Source organism: Etheostoma spectabile, unplaced genomic scaffold (genome assembly GCF_008692095.1).
Source record: "Etheostoma spectabile isolate EspeVRDwgs_2016 unplaced genomic scaffold, UIUC_Espe_1.0 scaffold362, whole genome shotgun sequence".
NCBI classification, from domain to species: Eukaryota; Metazoa; Chordata; class Actinopteri; order Perciformes; family Percidae; genus Etheostoma; species Etheostoma spectabile.
The window spans coordinates 507,305-512,263 of NW_022605592.1; the positions used below are offsets into that span (position 1 = coordinate 507,305).

The 4,959-nt window shown below is 39.8% G+C and overlaps 1 long non-coding RNA gene across 1 annotated transcript in view; it reads left to right on the forward strand.

Annotated features, from left to right (window-relative positions):
* The window catches only part of LOC116686393 (uncharacterized), a 13,715-nt gene extending 9,440 nt beyond the window's left edge, over positions 1–4,275 (forward strand). Inside the window, exon 3 of the long non-coding RNA XR_004331239.1 lies at positions 4,117–4,275. This is a non-coding gene — a long non-coding RNA (uncharacterized LOC116686393). The remainder of the gene's footprint in view (positions 1–4,116) is intronic.
* Positions 4,276–4,959: the final 684 nt, after the last annotated feature.

The following is a 4,959-nucleotide window of genomic DNA, read 5'->3' on the forward strand; positions in this document are numbered from 1 at the left end:
TTGATACTATAAATAAAATTGAATTGAATTAAATAACAGAACTTATTTTTCCTTAATTGTTAGAGGCTAACTGCTTCCCTACACCCCAAAGCCCTGCACCAAGATACCATGTTCCACATGAGTCCCTCCACTGAGCACACAATTGATACCAAATACCCATATAACTTGTGGAAAGCCAACATAAAAGCAGACATTTAAGTAATGGAGCGATACTAGGAATAGCACCTGTCATATAACTGCTAAATGTACTGTACAAATCGTAATCTTTTACGCTATTGTTTCAATTATGAAAACAATTACATAACAATTGTTGTCTTATGCTAAATTATCTTATATTATTAGTATTGTGCATCTTGACATGTCCTCTCGAACATATTCATTTAAAGATTAAAGGTATTTGATGGAAACATGCACTAATTCACATTACATTTTTTAACTTTTTTTGTTATTGTTTTTTCAGGTTAAAACAAGATCAGGAAAGAAAGACATGGGCCATACTACAGTGCATGCAAAACACACTGAAAACAATTAACAATTAAAAACAATAATTAGAGTTGGTAACATTCTTTACAGTATACAGACCATCTTTTCCAGACCTTAATATAGTGGTTAAATTGCATGTTTAAGAACAAGTCAGTCACTCGGTACAGTTGTTTTTGCAGACAACTTCCATATAATGGCTTTCTTGCTCGGTAACAAGAAGGACTTTATGAAGGTTTGGGACCTGAGATTATCTGGGAATTTGCTCAGGTATAATGTGAAAAAGGAGCAATCAACTTTTTGTCCAAATATAATATATAAAATATAATAACTTCTGCAATATCTTTCCAGAATGGCTGGATGAAAGAGCAGTCTCACAATATATGAAAGTGGCCTTCCATTGACTTACCACATTGCCTCCGACATCCATTCTGCATGAGAGCCCTGCTGCAAAACCACTTTAGAAGTCATAAAGATCCAAGATCTTGAGATGGCAGTTTTGGCCTGAATCTCCCTAATTTCATTTCACTTTTCTTCAGATATCTCCAGGCCATATCCCATTTCTGTCTGAGCAGTGGAGTGAGTTTTCTAATTCCTTAGGTATATTGCATATCCATGATGCTAGATGCATGCTACCTTTAGTGTTGCATGTACTGAGAGGCTTGTACCTTGACGAAAAGGTCCAGGGTTCCAGTTCAACTTCTGTTGATTTCCTGCATGTCTTGCCCCTTTCTCACATAACTGTCCTGTCAGAAATTAAAGGTGGAAAAGCCCAAAAAATATTCTTTAAAATAAAAAGTAATGTGTTATGTTACAGCACAAAGGAAAACATTACTGTAATATAGTTACTTTTGTAAAGCATTACACCCAACACTTTTTCTTTTGGCCCACTATAAACTTAAAAAATCCAAGTTATCAGTCCACTTGTAGCCAACAGGGGTCAGTTTATCTCCTTCCATGCTATTGGGGTCAAGTTGATTAACATTACATTTTGATATGGGTGGGTTGGTTCAGCGGGTAGAGCAGGCCCACATATACTTACAGGTTTATGTCTCGATGCAGAGGTCTAGGGTTTGAATCCGACCTGTGACTAGTTTTGGCATGTCTTTCTTGCTTAGCTGTCCTGCCAAAAGTCTACAGGTAGAGGGCAAGAATGCTTAGTTCAAAGGGAACTGGGAACTGAGTAGGTAAGTGTGGTGTGATGGGACTAAGGGAAAGCTCAGAAAACATCAGGTCCTTCACAGGTCAGGGGACAAGAATATTCAGCCAGTCTATAATAACCAAACCTGTCCATGTATAATTATGTTTGTCACTACAGATTCAAGGAATCTAGGCAGCTGTAGGACAAGGAATGTTTTCACTCAGGACTGTCTCATGTTGGAGGTCAGAGGGCCAGCCACACTTTAGCCTACTTCTCAGAGAGAGAACTGTATTATCTTTATTTACCTTAACAAAACGAACCCAAAACTGCATAACTACATCAACAGAAGTGTCAAAAGTATTCACATTCCTTACTAAGGTAAAAGTATAGCTACTAGGGTTTACAAATACTTCTGTAAAAGTTGGAGTATCAACCAAGGCTTTTTACTTAAGTGATAGTGTAAAAGTACTGGTTTAAAAACTACTTAATTAAGTATGAAAGTAAAAGTAATGTAAGGGGATAGAATATCAATATGCTTGTTCAAATTATACGGCGCGTTTTGGAAACACCTAGCTTGTGGGACTTGGGTGCGCAGAGGTTGCAGCGCATTCAAAATAAGTTATTTTGCATTAAACAGATGAGAAATACTTTTGCTTTATAGTAAATATCAATAGTAAATGTAAAAAAAGAAAGATTCAATTTTTTGAAAAAGTAACCGTTTTCTTGCTTAAACAATACAATAGCGGAAATAGACACTAATATTTTTAAGCACTGGCCGCATGGGCCTCTCAGTCCCTAAATGAAGTTTGTAGTCGGTGGCCCAAATGTTCACTAAGCCCGGGTAAATGTAACTGTACAAAGCTAGCTGCAGGGCTTTTCAAGTATACTGTTCAGAAGGACAATCTCAGAGGGCTGATCTGAGTGAAGTTTAGAAAGAATGAAAAATGCAGACATCACAGGCATGGTCTGATCACGTCATTCACATGCATAGTAAGTGGCCGTGTGCAGAAGGCGCTGGTAAAGAGACGGCGGCTGATTTGTCTCCCCCAGCAGCTTTTGTTTTAGCTTGCTTTCCAAAAATTTGATATTTGCAGAGTAGCATGCTCCGTGACACCCTGTCACTAACACTAATGGGGACGTTGTAGAGTGTCCTCTGGTGGACAGACTATGCTACGCCATCACTAACAGGGACGTTGACCAGCGTCCTCTGGTGGACAGACTATGCAACGCCATCACTAACAGGGACGTTGTAGAACTTCCTCTGGTGGACAGTCAATGCAACGCCATCACTGACAGGGACATGGAAAGCGTCCTCTGGTGGACAGACTATGCAACGCCATCATTACCAGGGACGAGGAGGAGCTTCCTCTGGTGGACAAACTATGACACACCATCACTAACAGGGACGTTGTAGAGCGTCCTCTGGTGGACAGACTATGCAACGCCATCACTAACAGGGACGTTTTAGAGCGTCCTCTGGTGGACAGACGATGCAACACCATCACTAACAGGGACTTGTAGAGTGCCTCTGGTGGACAGACGATGCAACGCCATCACTGACAGGGAACATGAAAGCGTCCTCTGGTGGACAGACTATGCCAACGCCATCACTAACAGGAGTTGTAGAGAGCGTCCTCTGGTGGACAGACTATGCAACGCCATCACTACACGGACGTCGTAGAGCGTCCTCGGTGACAGACTAGCAACCATCACTAACAGACGTTGAAGAGCGTCCTCTGGTGAGCAGACTATGCAACGCCATCACTAACAGGGACATTGAAGAGCGTCCTCTGTGGCAGACTATGCAACGCCATCACTAACAGGCGTTGAAGAGCGTCCCTCTGGTGGACAGACTATGCACGCCATCACTAACAGGACGTTGAAGAGCGTCCTCTGGTGGACAGACTATGCGGCATCACTCATAACATGGTTGAAGGTAGTGATTACAAATTAAGCTTCATAAACCTGTCTTTATTTTCTGAGCCACTAGATGGCGCTCTCTGTTCAACAAAGGGTTGAGAATACACTGAATTGCAACGCCTTAGGCCTTTCTCTTGAAACCAAGAGCGCCATCTAGTGGCTCAGAAAATAAACACACTGGTTCACCAAGCTTCATTTGCCCATCACTAGTTGAAGGGTGTTTCATCCATTTTTATTTAATTTTTTAAACATTCCTTTTTAAGAATCACTTAAATGTAAAAACGGTTGTAAGACCATAAAGAAAAATATTTAAATAAATAAAATGGAACACGCTTCTCACAGGTATGTATTGATATTGTAAGCGTGTGTGTTTGTTGAAAAAAAGTAAAAAGACACTCCAACTTCAGATAAAGTCTACAAGTTCTCTACTTCTGTTCAAGATTTATTTCCATGCAATAAGAGAAAAAAGGGTGCAGGATTACACAGCCGTGGGCACCAGTTTACTTCGCTCTTAAAGCTCTGCAAAATGTGCCTACAATCCTTTGTCTATTTTTGCCTTATATTGTCCAAAAGAGAGTGTGTCAATACTGGGTAAAAGTTCAAACTAAATCAAAGATATGATGTATGTTCCTTTAATATTTGACTGGCATTCTTATCAGTCAATGAGCCTGCGTGATCGTCGCGGCGCTCTCAGTCAAGCCTTCTCTCTCTGGACAGAGGGCTGGCAACGTGCCAGCCTGGAGCATAACAGAGGACTGCTGACTTGACACAAAAATAGTTCAGATGGCGTCACTCGCTTGTAACTTTCTATTCTCCATAATTGTTTTTATATTTATAGTATGGTATAAAACATCAATATAAATGATTGCAATTACTCAGGGCCTTTGTGTGACTTGTTTTGTTTTCTTAACTTTTATTATGTCTTCACAAATGCACACAGAGCAATACAAGCTCAACCAATCTCCTGTCTAAAACAATTCTCATATGTCTTGGGAGTCAGTTGACAAAATATCTATATTTTTTCAAAAAAGTCCAGACTCTTTTGCCCTCTTGAATAATTATAATAATACATAATAATGTCATATGTTCATATTACACCCACATCAATGCTATACAAGCATGTGTTGTCTATACAGTTCTATATATTTGGAGTAATCCGCTGCAAAAAAACATATTTTTACTCATGTAAAGGACAAACTATTTACATTTGCCAAATCTCAAACAGTGATGCCTTCTGTAGAACGGTAGTAGACAATCTTTGATCCCATTAGACTATTCTGACTTGGAGTGATCTATTTTTCCCACTATATACTATCATTGTTCTTGCTCAGATGCCCATTCAGTGTGACGCTCCTGTCTTCCCATTGGTTGAAAAAACATCGACACTCTTGCAAAGCTTCATGGGAGAGTAACACAAG